This window comes from Podarcis melisellensis (genome assembly GCF_964234715.1).
Source record: "Podarcis melisellensis genome assembly, chromosome: 17".
Classification (NCBI taxonomy): domain Eukaryota; kingdom Metazoa; phylum Chordata; class Lepidosauria; order Squamata; family Lacertidae; genus Podarcis; species Podarcis melisellensis.
In genome coordinates, this window is record NC_138534.1 from 26,170,101 (window position 1) to 26,186,353 (window position 16,253).

Below are 16,253 nucleotides of genomic sequence, written 5' to 3' on the forward strand. Positions count from 1 at the left end.
ATGAAAACAATAAACAATGTACTGCAGTCACACAGTCAATCAGTAGCTGAACTGGGTTCCACACAGTGACAAAAACAAAACAAAAAAGAACCGCGAAAACGCAAAATAAACAGCAAAAATGAACAGACCTCAGCATAACATTCAAAACAGAAGCGTGGCACTCAAATTGGAAGTGTAACCCTCAAAACGGAGCACGTTCGGCTTCCGAAAAACGTTCGCAAACCAGAACGCTTACTTCCGGGTTTGCAGTGTTGGGTTCCAAGTTGTTTGAGTACCAAGGCGTTTGAGAACCAAGGTACCACTGTACTGAAGGGTCCTGTTTTTTTCTTCTTGACATAATGGACAGGTGGGTAGGCTGTTTTCAGCAGAAGGGGAATGCAGGTGCTTATGCAGTCTGTGCAAAGTATGAACAGGTAGGTGTTTTCTTCTTGCATAATCCTTGTCACGTTTACCCCCCCCCATTTTATTTATAAAGCAATCCCAGCACATAATAGAATTTTTAAAAACCCTCTAAGCAGTTTACAAAAAGCCAATGAAATCGCAGCATTAAATAAAATTTCCTAAAGATAATATTGAAGCACAATAACAAGCAAAAATGAGCAGTCTAGAAAATAAATAAAATAAAATGCCACCGGCAAAGCTTGGGTCAAGACAAGCTTCGTCTCTGCCTCACAAATTACCTGAGGGAAAATATTCCATAGTGTGGGTTGCTGTCTCAAAGAAGACCTGCGCCTACATTGTCACTGAGTGACAACCTGCTGGTCACAGTCTCCTTGGCCTCAGGTACCTGGAGAGGCAGTCTGCTAGGTGCAGTCACACCTTGGATCCCAAACGCCTTGCGAGTTGAAGATTTTGGCTCCTGAACACTGCAATGTTTGCGAATGTTATTTGAAACCCGAATGTCCAACATGGCTTCTAATTGGCTGCAGGAGCTTTCTGCAGCCAACCAGAAGCCATGCCTTGGTTTCCAAACATTTTGGAAGTCGAATGGACTTCCGGAACAGATTCTGTTCGACTTCCGAGGTACCAGTGTATTCTGGTCCCATGTTGTTTAGGGATTTACATGTCAATAACGAAACCTTGGAACACTGCTGATAGCTAATAAGATTCTTTGCAGCCCGGCTTTCTATCGCTTCCCCCCACTCATCAATCATATTCACTATCCTTGGGAATGTGCTTGTGTTTTGTGACAAAGATAGTATACCTTACTACAGTCTCATCTAAAAAAGGCTTCGTCCATACGCCTATGCATTCGGCAGAATGAAGAGGTAGCATGAATTGGACTACTTCAGGCTGCAGGTAGAGTCCCTTTTTAAAAAGTTGTTATGATTTAGACTCCACAACTATGTTTCTCATCCAATGAGGCCCACCTACCCACCCAAGGAGGTGTGCATATGAAGATTTAGGCAAGGGTTTTCCCCAAAAATATGTACAATATAAGTCAAAACTAAAGTCACAATATTTCAATCATTTTGAAAATTCAAGTAAAATAATTGAGGGAGTTATATTTGAGGTGGGATTTTTATGATAGTTAAATGGGGGCGTGGGTTTAAAAAGTTTGAGGGACACCACGAGAGAGAGAGAGAGAGGAGAGAGAGAGAGAGAGAGAGAGAGAGAGAGAGCGCGCTTCACAGTGTTGCAAACTTCCCATTTGGGGCTTTGACTCCACCCACTGTTAGCTGCAAGCCCTGATTAACTAAATGACTATTAATTGGGGGGGGGGAGTTTCCCACCCCTATGTAAAGGAAAGATAAAAAGTCCACATGTCTCCAGGTTTACTACACAGATCTTCTCCAAGGTAATATCTTTGATGCAAAGAGAATTCCGACTGGTAATATACGGTAGATGGATCATTTGCACAGACATTCCAAGCAATTGTGATTTGACTGGGTAAGCTTTTGAGTTCAAATCAGAAATGCTAGTGGGATTTCATACTTGCAGAAAACTGTTTCACCACAATTTAAACTATTTCATCTGGGAAACCTATCTACAAATAACTGCAGGCCAGAAGCTCTCCATTGTTTTATAGCAAAACAAACAAACCTGTAGATAGTGTTTGAGATGCTACTCAATTGAAACAGCGTAATCTTGGAGCTGGGCAGAAGTGTTTTCTTTCTTTCTTTCTTTCTTTCTTTCTTTCTTTCTTTCTTTCTTTCTTTCTTTCTTTCTTTCTTTCTTTCTAAGATTCCCCTGAAAACCGAATGGCTGAAAGCAAGGGTATAAAATAGTTCCAGAAACGCAGATTACGATTGCACTTCTAAACTCAGTTACTAAGGAATATTCCCCCTGGGATACAGACTTCTGAGTAAACATGCATAGGGTTGTGATACTGAGCTCAAAGTCTGCATGTGTGTTGTCCACTTTCCTCCCTGCCCTCATTTTCTTTGGTTTTTTCTGTAACGATCACACAAGCTGCAACCTCTAGTGGGAGACCACATCAGGGGAGCTGAGATGGTCATTTTAATCTTTTATTCTGGTTTTCAGCTTCCAGATCACTGTAGAGCTGTTCTTAAGCGGGATGATAGTGGGAGGAAAAGAGAAAAGGTTATGCATGGAGGGGTAATTCTGGAGAAAGAAAAGCACCAAATGAAGTGGTTAAAGTGCCAGTTGCACGCTTGCGCTCTCTCTCTCTCTCTCTCTCTCTCTCTCTCTCTCTCTCCCCTCCCCCTCTCTCTCCCCCCTCTCTGTGTCTGTGTTTGTCCCCCAACCTCCCAAAATTGCTGGTCTTCTTTTCAAGATTGCAGCCCAAGCAGCTGCATTAGCTAAAAAAGGGAAATATGGGGGGGGGGGGAGTGCAGGCGATTAACGTCACCTAGCGTTTGAGCCACAAATTCACCAGAGGCACTCTGTCTCTGTTGAAGCTTCAGTACTTCAGAGTGCAGGTGTGGTTTTGCATGAGCTGTTCTCCATCCCGAAAACAAAAGCAAAGCCTGCTGCACGTAGAAAACAAGATTAATCTGCAGAAAATTTGATTTGAGGGAAGCAATTTTTATTGATCACCCGCTCTGCAAGTAAAGCAGAGCATGCCAATTTGGGGAGATGGGGGAGATTAAGTGTAAACCTAGCCCGCTCTCTACAGGGCTAGTCTTCTATTTGCATGGAAATTCCCACCACCCACCCAAAAGCATTTTTTTAAAGAATAAAAATAAAATCCTCCAATAATGCCGTCCATTGTACATTTCAGTGTTCAAATTGCAGAAAAGATACAAAAGGCATGGCCCCCCTCGACTAGCTGTCATTTTCGGAGGGCATGCTTTAATTGAACCATAGGGGGATGAGTCAGAGGAATGGGCCTTGTGCATAGAGACACCTTTCAATTTGAGCACTGTTATGATCTGTTGAGGGACAAGGGCTTGCCGATCAGAAGGTTGGTGGTTCGAATCCCCGTGATGGGGTGAGCTCCCGTTGCTCGGTCCCTGTTCCTGCCAACATAGCAGTTCAAAAGTACAAGTAGCTAAATAGGTACTGCAAGTAGCTAAATAGGTACTGCTCCGGTGAGAAGGTAAACGGCATTTCTGTGTGCTGCTCTGGTTCGCCAGAAGCAGCTTAGTCATACTGGCCACATGACCCGGAAGCTGTCTGCAGGCAAACACCGGCTCCCTCGGCCTAAAGAGCAAGATGGGCGCGTAACCCCAGAGTCATCCACGACTGGACCTAATGGTCAGGGCTATCTTTACCTTTACCTTTATGATCTGTTGAACCACCTTGGAATTCTGTGACCTCAATGCACTGCATGTATAGACTAGGCCTGTTTTTGCTGCCATCACAATTTCCTGCTATTTTTATCTAAAATGGAAACGAGGGACAGTGGCGGCCGGGGGGGGGGGGGAATCAAGTCCACAACTTGCTCTCTCCCCGTCCTCCTTTTTCTTGGGGCTGCAAACTTTAATTGCTAGATTAATTTATTAAAGCATTAGTGTATTAGATTAGTAGGCTCCGTTTTAAAGAGGGCCCATTTTTATTGATGGGGCTTTGTGAGTTCACAATATGCTTTTTCTTAGGCTGTTTTGATTTGTTAACATTAAGAGGGCATTGAAAATGAAAAGTCTCTCATTTCTTCTTCTAATAATGCATGACAGCTTTTATTTAATTTTCAGTTAGCTCCATAATAAGCTTAAAGACATTAGAAACACATGTAACTGCAAAAGAATGATGTTCAGAATCTTATTTTTATTTTTGCCTGAAGGACAAATTTGTTAAACCAAACAGCACAGTGTCCCTATCAAATACACTATGGTTGACAATATATAACCAGTGCAAATGAAACAAAACTAGTTTGGCATTGCTGGTTCAGGGTTTGGGGATTGCGCCCTAGTATAGTGGCTAAAAGACTCAGCTATGGATTGGGAAGTTCCAAAAGAAAGCAGGAAAAACCACAGGGCTGGTAAGATGCAATCTAAGTCAAATCCCTTATGAATACACAGTGGAAGTGAGGAACAGGTTTAAGGATTTAGATTTGGTGGACAGAGTGCCTGAAGAACTATGGATGGAGGCTCGTAACGTTATACAGGAGGCAGCAACGAAAACCATCCCAATGAAAAGGAAATGCAAGAAAGCAAAGTGGCTGTCCAATGAGGCCTTACAAATAGTGGGGGAGAGAAGGCAAGCAAAATGCGAGGGAGATAGTGAAAGATACAGGAAATTGAATGCAGATTTCCAAAGAATAGCAAGGAGAGACAAGAAGACCTTCTTAAACAAGCAATGCAAAGAAATAGAGGAAAGCAATAGAATGGGAAGAACCAGAGATCTGTTCAAGAAAATTGGAGATATGAAAGGAACATTTCGTACAAAGATTTCCATAATAAAGGACAAAAGTGGAAAGGACCTAACAGAAGCAGAAGACATCAAGAAGAGGTGGCAAGAATACACAGAGGAATTATACCAGAAAGAAATGGATGTCTCGTATACCCCAGGTAGTGTGGTTGCTGACCTTGAGCCAGACATCCTGGAGAGTGAAGTCAAATGGGCCTTAGAAAGCACTGCAAATAACAAGGCCAGTGGAAGTGATGGTATTCCAGCTGAACTACTTAAAATTTTAAAAGATGATGCTGTTAAGGTGCTACACTCAATATGCCAGCAAGTTTGGAAAACACAGCAGTGGCCAGAAGATTAGAGAAGATCAGTCTACATCCCAATCCCAAAGAAGGGCAGTGCCAAAGAATGCTCCAACTACCGCACAATTGCACTCATTTCACACGCTAGCAAGGTTATGTTTAAAATTCTACAAGGAAGGCTCAAGCAGTATGTGGACCGAGAACTCCCAGAAGTGCAAGCTGGATTTAGAAGAGGCAGAGGAACCAGAGACCAAATTGCAAACATGCGCTGGATTATGGAGAAAGCTAGAGAGTTCCAGAAAGACATCTACTTCTGCTTCATTGACTATGCAAAAGCCTTTGACTGTGTCGACCACAGCAAACTATGGCAAGTTCTTAAAGAAATGGGAGTGCCTGATCACCTCATCTGTCTCCTGAGAAATCTCTATGTGGGACAAGAAGCTACAGTTAGAACTGGATATGGAACAACTGATTGGTTCAAAACTGGGAAAGGAGTACGACAAGGCTGTATTTTGTCTCCCTGCTTATTTAACTTATATGCAGAATTCATCATGCGAAAGGCTGGGCTGGATGAATCCCTAGCCGGAATTAAGATTGCCGGAAGAAATATCAACAACCTCAGATATGCAGATGACACAACCTTGATGGCAGAAAGTGAGGAGGAATTAAAGAACCTTTTAATGAGGGTGAAAGAGGAGAGCGCAAAATAGTCTGAAGCTCAACATCAAAAAACGAAGATCATGGCCACTGGTCCCATCACCTCCTGGCAAATAGAAGGGGAAGAAATGGAGGCAGTGAGAGATTTTACTTTCTTGGGCTCCATGATCACTGTAGATGGTGACAGCAGCCACGAAATTAAAAGACGCCTGCTTCTTGGGAGAAGGGCAATGACAGGCCTAGACAGCATCTTGAGAAGTAGAGACATCACCTTGCCAACAAAGGTTCGTATAGTTAAAGCTGTGGTTTTCCCAGTAGTGATGAATGGAAGTGAGAGCTGGACCATAAAGAAGGCTGATCGCCGAAGAATTGATGCTTTTGAATTATGGTGCTGGAGGAGACTCTTGAGAGTCCCATGGACTGCAAGAAGATCAAACCTCTCTATTCTGAAGGAAATTAGCCCTGAGTGCTCACTGGAAGGACAGATCGTGAAGCTGAGGCTCCAGTACTTTGGCCACCTCATGAGAAGAGAAGACTCCCTGGAAAAGACCCTGATGTTGGGAAAGATGGAGGGCACAAGAGGACGAGATGGTTGGATAGTGTTTTCGAGGTTACCAGCATGAGTTTGACAAAACTGCGGGAGACAGTGGAGGACAGAGGTGCCTGGCGTTCTTTGGTCCATGGGGTCACGAAGAGTCGGACACGACTAAACGACTAAACAACAACATGGATTGGGAAGTTCCAATTGTCACTTCTGCCATTAACTAATGAGGAGACCTTAAGCAAGCCTGTTCAGCTTCTCTATTTGTACTGTGAGGAATAATGCTGAATTGCCTTGCAGAGTTGCTTTTGGGATTACAACTAGATAATGGTTCTGAAACATTTCGAACACTTGAAAGTGCTATACAAATGCAACATGTACCGTACTTTTCTGTGTATAAGACTAGGGTTTTTTTACTGAATTTTTTTTAAAATCAGGGGTCCTCTTATACATGGGTAGTTCCTGGGGGGGACGTGGGATTGGTTGATGCCGCAAACCGGAGATGGTCTGTAGCGTCTTATTGGTGTCTGTGGCAAGGGGTGGTGTTGATTGGATGTTGCTGTGGCAATTGGGCGGGCAATAGGCAATAGACGTTAGGAGGCTGTTGCGACACAAACGAGTGTCAGCGTCGGCCAGGCGGGTGAGTGGTTATTGACAATAAAAAAAGCACAACAACTCTGTGCAATCTCCCCCCATTTTCTTTATTTTTAGTCCTCCCAAATAGGGGGCGTTTTATACATGGGGGTGTGTTATACACGGAACAGTATGGTAATTATTATTTAGCAAAACAGGACCTCCTCAATGAAAAATATCAGTAACAGCCAGATAATCCTTCGTAAGATGCCTTATTCTCCTTGCCTGGCTCACCCGCCATTCAAGAGATGATGGACACCCTTCAGCATTGCCCTGAAACCTCTCCAACACGCTGAGATTCTATGGCAGATACATAGCAATTTTTACGTGCAGAAAGGATTCTCTGAAAGTAAGAAGTTTGCAAAGCAACACTGAAGAGCACCAGATTTTTATTTGTTCTCCTGCTTTTTATATTTTCATGCTACTTCCACGGTCCCATATAGGCCTGTAAAAGCCTGTGGCAATATATTCTCAAATAAAGTTGTGAAGCAGATCTCGTTCAGAGGGATTATCTCTGAGCTCTAAAGTGTAGCCGTTTTCCCAGTGAATAAGCCTTTTGTAACTTACGCATGTGATGTTTATGTACTCTGAACGTTTCATGTTTGCCAGAAGAATAGCAGTGACCTTTTTCAAAGCGACACACACAGCGATGTATGCTCAGACTCCCACTGTGATTTTGTGTATTTCACACAGCCTAGCAACTTCCACATTAACCGCAAGACAAAGTGCAGTCTGGTTTTGCCTCTGCGTTTTGTCCTTTGCTGGATTTATCTGCCGCCACCCCCGTCTCCCTCTTCAATATTAAACCTGATTATAAAAGAAAATGGCACATACCAATGTGAATTTAGATGGAGGTCAGTGGAAAGATGCAGTGAAAAAAAGAAAGGGCAAGGAGGAATAATTACACCCCACCCACCCACCTGCAGACCTCCTAGGTGGGACTCCATCAAATTTATAAGAAGTAAGAGTTTTTGTTGCAACTTCTACACTGCCTGCCTGAGTTTCCTAACTCTACTCCATACCTTTTAAATATGATAATTCTGGACCTAAGGAGACCAGTTGTGGAGGGAGGAGAGCTGCCTTGGAAAAATTAATCCACTTTTACCAGAAAAAAATATTATTCAGAAGTGAGGAGGAAGAAAGTAGTGTAATGATGAGCATGATCTAAAGTTGAACATAATATGTAGTGCTATTTTTTTTCCTAGGAAAAAGAGGTGCCAGAATTCACCACGAACTTCTCCCTTGTTCTCTTAGAATTGCAATGGCGCCTACCTGAGAGGTGCTGGAACTGAGTTGAGTTCCGGCAAGTTCTGGCCAGGGTAAAAAAGCCCTAATAATATGTGAGAAGGATTGGGGGCTCAGGGACACAACATTAGGGACAAAGGCTTCAGTCTGACCATAGCTCAGTATAGTTAGAGAACTAGATTTTTAATCTCGGGGTTGTGGGTTTGAGCCTGATGTTGGGCAAACAATTTCTGCGTTGCAGGGGGTTGGACTGAATGACTTAGTGGTTTCTTCCAGCTCTAACAGAGTCTGGAATCTTCACCAGGGTTCAATCTTTCAGGCAAAATGCAAGACGTGTACTCTGCTTTAGAATGGGACAACCAGAGAGGGCTTGCTCTGCAGTAGTGTCCCAATAATGGGGCGGCCTCTCCTTTGACTGCAAATTGGTACCTGCTCTTTTGAGATCTTGGCAACAGATACAAACCTATTTATTCCACCAGGCCTTTAGAGTGACTTATGTAATTACCTGAGCCTTGTTCTGATTGCTCAGCTGCTGTTCCTGCATTATGATATTATTTGCTCCTTTATCTCTGTAAATGTGATTGTATTCTTTGTTCTTTTAATATTTTTACTTTATCCCACTCCGATACCATGTATGAATAAGGGCAGGCTAATTTTTAAACAAAACAAAACAAAAACATACCAATAAGTTCAAAGGGCATTTGGAGAAATTAATTATGGATAGATCTCTGAATAAAGCTATTGCAAACACCAGGTGTTGCTGCAAACACGTTTGAGTTATTTTCAGTAGGCTGGGTTTCTCTGAACCTGCAAGAGAACATTTTATGTCCTGATACTTTATGGATCAAAAGAATTCTGATGATGTTGCCAGTCAGGTTGTTACATTACTAACTATGGACAGAGCAGATCTGGGGAACTGCAATTATTCCCCCTTGTTTTTCCTCATTGGCACCTATATATCTGGCTAGTTTACTAATTTAGATGGGCTTATGCATACCAATAGTGATGCATGGAAGTGAGAGCTGGACCATAAAGAAGGCTGATTGCCGAAGAATTGATGCTTTTGAATTATGGTGCTGGAGGAGACTCTTGAGAGTCCCATGGACTGCAAGAAGATCAAACCTATCCATTCTTAAGGAAATCAGCCCTGAGTGCTCACTGCAAGGACAGATCCTGAAGCTGAGGCTCCAATACTTTGGCCACCTCATGAGAAGAGAAGACTCCCTGGAAAAGACCCTGATGTTGGCAAAGATGGAGGGCACAAGGAGAAGGGGACGACAGAGGACGAGATGGCTGGACAGTGTTCTCGAAGCTACCAACATGAGTTTGACTTAACTGCGGGAGGCAGTGGAAGATGGAAGTGCTTGGTGTGCTCTGGTCCATGGGGTCACGAAGAGTTGGACACGACTAAACGACTAAACAACAACAACAACAACAACAACAACAACAATGCATTCCAAAGGCACAAATCCCTTTTCTCTCTCCAAAAAAAGAGAGGAGAGAAATGTTTGCTCTGTGTTGTTGACAATGCTATACTATAGTTGTTTAATACTTCATAGCAACTATAGTATAGCATTGTCACCAATACAGAGCGAACCTGCCTACAGCATTTCACAGGTGGAAAGAGAGAAACTAATTTATGTTGCAGCCCTGTTTTCACACCAAGCTATAGTGCCTGAACCTATTCCCCTGTTTGCTGAATGTACTACTACAACTTCTACATGCAGTATTCATTTACTCTGCTATAGCTTGCTCTGGAGTGATTTAAAAGTGAAGAGAGTTTTAACCTGATTTAAAAGTGAAGTTTTGTTCTGTTTGTTTAAGATTCACTAGAACAGACTTCTCCATCCTGGTGCCCTTCAGATGCTTCATGCTGCCTGGAACTTAATGGGATTTGTGCTACAAAACATCTGAAGGGCACCAGGTTGGGGAAGGCTCTACCACAACAACATGCTTGGTTACAATATATTATCAACAGTTCAAAGCGAACTGCACCAGCTGCAGCTAGTAATTGGCAGAATTTTGTGAGTTTGCTCTGTCCTGCAACTTCCCACTCCCGAATTCCTGCTTAACGCTTGGAGAGTCTCCAAAACATAATTCTGAAATTGGAGGAGGGCAATTTGCTGCAACTTTCTGTTCCTTCCACTGTTCCACTGGGATCTTTCCCTCCCCCTTCTGTTATTCATATGCATTGATAAATCAATGTATGTATGCTTGAATTGAGATTCTTTTTGCATAATGCATTATTGATCTACACAAGTGCATGGCTACCATAGAAGAGAAATATATATATACAAAATAACTGAAGAAACCAAAAGCTGTGGCCAACTGTATGCTTGAATTCCAGAATTAAATTCAGAATTGCAGGAACACCTTATGCAAAAGAATCTTGATAGAATTGTTATTTCCATGTGATTAAAATAAAAAATGTTCACAAGCATATTGGTGATCCAAAGGAAGAAAAAAGCACTGAATTGAAGTGGTGAGAGCTTCGGCAAACTTCATTTGAATAGCACCTTGGAAATTTGTATTGCTCTAGTTCTGTTTATGAAAGCAAAACAGATAAAGATCTGGTGATAAATTTAGGATTCATTCAGAAGCATCATTAGCTACTGCTTATGAAAGGACAGTCACTTCATAGTCCCTAGGCTGCAATCCTGACCTCATTGATGTGGAAATAAGCCTCACTGAATTCAATAGGACTAACTTCTTATAAAGTACACAGGATTAGGATTGCACAATTAATGCATATGCGCAAGAGATAAGGCACATCTGTTTTCTTTGGCCTCTCCTAAGGAAGAGTCTGAAAAGATGCCCCTGAGAATAGGCTCGGTCTCTACGAAGAAACACTGTTGTATAACTATTACAAGAGCCACAAATTGTCTAGGGTTTTCCCCGAACAGTTAATCTCATACTGCTTACCATTGTACTTTTAAATCTTCACATGATTTTGGGTTATTGCTTCTGTATTTCCCCACTCTGTGTATGTTCAATTTTTATTGAATTTTTTGTTCATTTTTTATTGAACATACCTTCTCGCTGGAAGGTACCGCCCTGTGGAACACCCTCCCATCAGATGCCAAAGAGATAAACAACTATCTGACGTTTAGAGCAGTGTTTCCCAACCTTGGGCCTCCAGCTGTTTTTGAACTACAATTCCCATCATCCCTGACCACTGGTCTTGCTAGCTAGGGATGATGGGAGTTGTAGGCCAAAAACATCTGGAGGCACAAGGTTGGGAAACACTGGTTTAGAGGATACCTGAAGGCATTTAGAAGACATCTTTAGTGAATGACTAATGACGCGGGTGGCGCTGTGGGTTAAACCACAGAGCCTAGGACTTGCCGAGCAGAAGGTTGGCGGTTCGAATCCCCGCGACGGGGTGAGTGCCCGTTGTTCGGTCCCACTCCTGCCAACCTAGCAGTTTGAAAGGATGTCAAAGTGCAAGTAGATAAATAGGTACCGCTCTGGCAGGAAGGTAAACGGCATTTCCGTGCACTGCTCTGGTTCGCCAGAAGCGGCTTAGTCATGCTGGCCACATGACCCGGAAGCTGTACGCCAGCTCCCTCGGCCAATAAAGCGAGATGAACGCCGCAACCCCAGAGTCAGCCATGATTGGACCTAATGGTCAGGGATCCCTTTACCTTTTTAATGTTTTAATGTATTTTTAATCTTTGTTGGAAGCTGCCTAGAGTGGCTGGGGAACAAATTATTATTATTATTATTATTATTATTATTATTATTATTATTATTATTATCAACCTGGACCCTAAAGTATGGTATCATTTTTAGTGTCACGGTTACAGATCTCAGGAAGGTGCTAGTCTATTCAAGTTTAGTGAACCTGGCACAACAGCACAAGAGCAGTCCTAAGGAACTGGACAGAAAATGGATTTCGGCCAAGTGAATAATAAAGGGTTAATGAACAGGACTATCTTTGTCCTAATACATACAGAAGCATATTGCTTCAAAAGTAGTTAAAGATGTAAAAATCTAAGACACTGCATAGTGAAAATAATACTGAACTGTATACTGAAAAGTGAAGATTAGATTTATAATCGCTACCCAATGCGTTCTTTGGTTTTGCAACGTATCTAGAAGATACACTGTGTTATCCTCAGGTAATTAAAAATGCCTTTCCATATATTGTTAATAATTCCATTCAACCACCTACTCTCTAATTAGGTCACCTGCTTTACTGGGTTTATTCATCTTTTATAATTGTGAGAATAAATTGTAGCTAAAATTAGTTGCACAACCTATTTATGGCCTTATCATATGAGCTGCCATATGGGCTTAAGAAATCTGCAGGTCGAGAAAGCAAAGTCTCTATCGTGTTCTGCTTTCTACAGAGAAGAGCCATTTCAACAGAACGCCTCCACTGCCACTTCAAACAGGGCCAGTGTGTTTGTTGCACAATCCTTTGCATAAGTAGTTAGAAATACCTCTCATGGTGTTCAGTATGGCTTATTCCCAGGTAAGTGTTACACAGCATTAGGCAACTATACCAAAATTTCTTCTTCCAGCTAGAATCATTATACAAGCACATAGCTCCCGAATGTCTTATGCAAGACATACATGCCTTGTCTTGACACTGAAATGAACCTATTCTGATTTTTCTTGCATCTATGATATGTTATAAGAAAAAGCTGCTCTTTTTCCTTTATGGAGTACCCAAGAGTCCTCATTTTAGGTTCCCTATCGGCAGGAGAAAATAACAGAGGCCAACTAGAGAATATTGAGAAGCAAGGCAGCTAGTCAGCCTGATCTTTATTAAAGCTGTTGCAACAGGGTACTCACAACCACATGCAGCAAGGAGGAGGGAACCAGAACAAAGGTGTGCCCGCCCTTATATAGACTTTTAAAATTGCCCACCCTCAAACTCCAGACCACCCCCCAGAAACATCATACATACATCACAGAAGGGGTGTAGCCCAAGACCACCCCCCAGATACATCATACCTACATCACAGAAAAGGCGATCTACAACAGAAATCTGAGTGCGTTGTTTATCTCCTGTCTGGCAAGTTACCTAATCGCATTATCTGGGTTTTGGCCACTCTTGTTATTATAACTACTTAATTCCTGAATCTAGGTCACAGGTCACAGGCTCACACCCTGTTCATATCTTGAATGTGCCCTTAAGACAGGTTTTGTGAGGAAAGAGACAATGGGGCAGTTTCCCACTTTGACCTTAAAATTCTTATAACATACTTTTGCTCGTGTTACTCTTCAAGTAGAGCTGATGATGTATGAGCCTTTCTCTGTTTAGGGAACGCTGATATAACACAAGGGATGTGGTGGGGACCCATCTGAAGCAAAAAACAGCCTCTCTGGTACTTTAATTAACTGTTTATGCTGCTTTCCCCCTGGAGAGATGCAAACTCTCTGGAGGTAATCCCAGTGTAACCCTCATTTGTATTTAGGGATATTACAGAATTCAAGATTATTATTATTATTTTTAAAAAAGATCTATCAAGCTCAAATACCTCTTCCAAAATTAATATTTGCTTTTTGAGGGGGAGGGACCCTGGAGCCAACAGGGGACTACACCCCACTCCCATCGATGGCTGCAGGGAAGAGATGCTCCTTAGACCCTCAGCAGGGAAGAAAATGATTATTTCCCCTTCCACCACTGCTCGGGTCCCCCATTAATTATTGCCCACCCAAAATCAATTTGCATTTTAAAAATAAAAATTTCAAAGATGCACTTAATACCACATTGTTAGAAAATTGTAGCATGCACACACATAGCAGACACACACTCCACAGAAAACCAATTCTTCACCCTTCAAAATTCAGCAAATATCCCCTGAGAAAAAGCGCACTTTATTTTAGCACACAGAACAATCCCAAAAGCCAACCTGGCTCTCCTAATTAATGACTCTAAATATTTCCCCTGCAGAAGGAAATATCTTGGAGAAACCTTTTCCCACAGTTCTTTCACTTACAAATCCTTCAAATTCTGTGACCTGGATTCAAGAACTGAAGTTGTTGACCATCTCAAAAGAAGGGCTAGACTGCCCAGGCAATGTAATACATGAGACAGGAGAGAAGCAGCACTCTCCAATTTCTGTTGTGGACTGCTTCTTTCTGTGATATTTATATATGGATGATGCTTTTTGGGTAGTCTTTGCCTAAGGGGCCAGGCAATTTCTAAAGTCTTTAAAAGTTCTTGCATACCTTTGTCCTGGGTCCTCGCCTCCCTGCAAGGGGAGGAGGGCTCTGTTGCAACAGAAAAATAAAGATCTGACCGATAATTGACTGGGGGGGACGACACACACTGAGTCCTTTGATGGGGAGCTGGGCTGCAAAAGCCAACCCCAATTTGCAGTTTGGCCCTTAGATGCATAGCTGTCAACTTTTCCCTCTTTTTAAGGGAAATTCCCTTATTCCGAATAGGATTCCTCGCAAGAAAAGGGAAAAATTGACAGCTATGAACTTAGATGCGTGCTTTTAGAGAAGAATCTGCCACCCACACTTGATGTTTTCCTGGAGAGAAGCAGGAACCTACTACGAAGCGTGGAGAGAATCGGACGCTATGGAAATCTCCTGCAATTTCCACGGGCTCCAGCAAGCTGCAGCCGTGCCTCAGAAAATACTCTCCCCTGATCGAGAAACAACTGGGCTGGGGGCGGAGGACGACACGAGCCCAGCGCGTCACTTCGGCGCTCTCTCTCTTTTCCTAGTTCCCAAACAACAACAATTACAGTACAAACCTCACACCAACAAGACAAACGAGAGATCTGTCGATTTAGTGATGGAAAATATCCCCTCGCTGCTGCTTTCTGTGCTACTTCTGCACACAGAGAGCGCGGAGAGAGCTCTTCCCGCAGGCGGACATTTGCTTCGACATTGTATTGAACGTGCTGCTTATTGCCTCGCCGTTGAATAACACGCTCCCTCCCTCCCTCCCTCTCTCCCGCTCCTCCATCTTCCTCCCTCTCCCTCTTCAGGCAGATTAGGCGCCCCTCTCTGCGCTATGAGAAGGCGGTCCCCGGAAAGCAACGACAACAAAGGCGTACTGTTGTTGTGCTATATTACAATTCTTCACAGTCGCTCCCTTGAAACTGCGTTCTTGGGACTTCGCTCGCCATTGACCAGAATAGCCTATGAAATAAACGCCGGAGAAGAATCCAAAATGAAGGAAACGGGGAAAGGATGAGGAGAGCGCCCGTTCTGGACTCTCTCTCTCTCCCTCTGAATGATCCGTGTCTTTTAACACACATATAAGCCGTGTTATATGTGCCTGGGAAGCGGAGGACACCCCCCTCGGTGCTGACACGTATTATTTCGCAATGCTCACGTTCTCAAAGCAAGTGCTTTGGGATTCGCGACACGTCTAGCCCGCCTTGTCTCGGCGCAAATCAACGCCTTAAAAAAGAATCGCTTGCAGGGTTTCTGCCGTTTTTAATAGGATGCGAAAATTTGTCAAGACCGGTGAGGGGGGGGGGTCTTTTGCAGTTATGGCAGAACTAGTGATGGCAACGATGTTCTCTCATCTGCTCCCCGCTTCCCTCTCAGCAGGGTGTGGGGGGAAAACGTGGCGGGTGGGGGGCACGGCTACAGCACACCCCTACACATTCATAAAAGGCGTTGAAAATGCTTTAAAAATGCGCGCACTGGCTTTCGCTTGCGTATCTCCTTATGGATATATCCACACACACACACATATATCTCCATGGATATATATTACATGCTCGGCGTCTATGTATTGATCCGACAGATGTTGCATATTACACCGTATGCACTAACGCTGTGTATTGACTGACTGTACTCCTATAGATGGCTGTATAATAGAGTGGCGGGAGAAACCCAGCCAGATGGGCGGGGTATAAATAATAATAACAACAACAATAATGGTTTGGCACACAAACGCCCCGAATATAGTACGGTGGCGGCGATGCCTTCTCCGCCACTCCTAGATTATCCATCACCATCTCTTTGGAGCTGAGGGCTTGAGGCAGGGATATATAGCATGGAGGTCTCCGCCTGTGTGTCTGTGTGTTGGGGCAGCGGGAGGCGGCGGCGGCAGGGGCTGGCGACGCGTGTGTAACCGGGCTGGGTGTGTGTGACTTCCTGTGGTATATTTATGGCCAGGGCTTCGATTTCCGGTAGCTGAT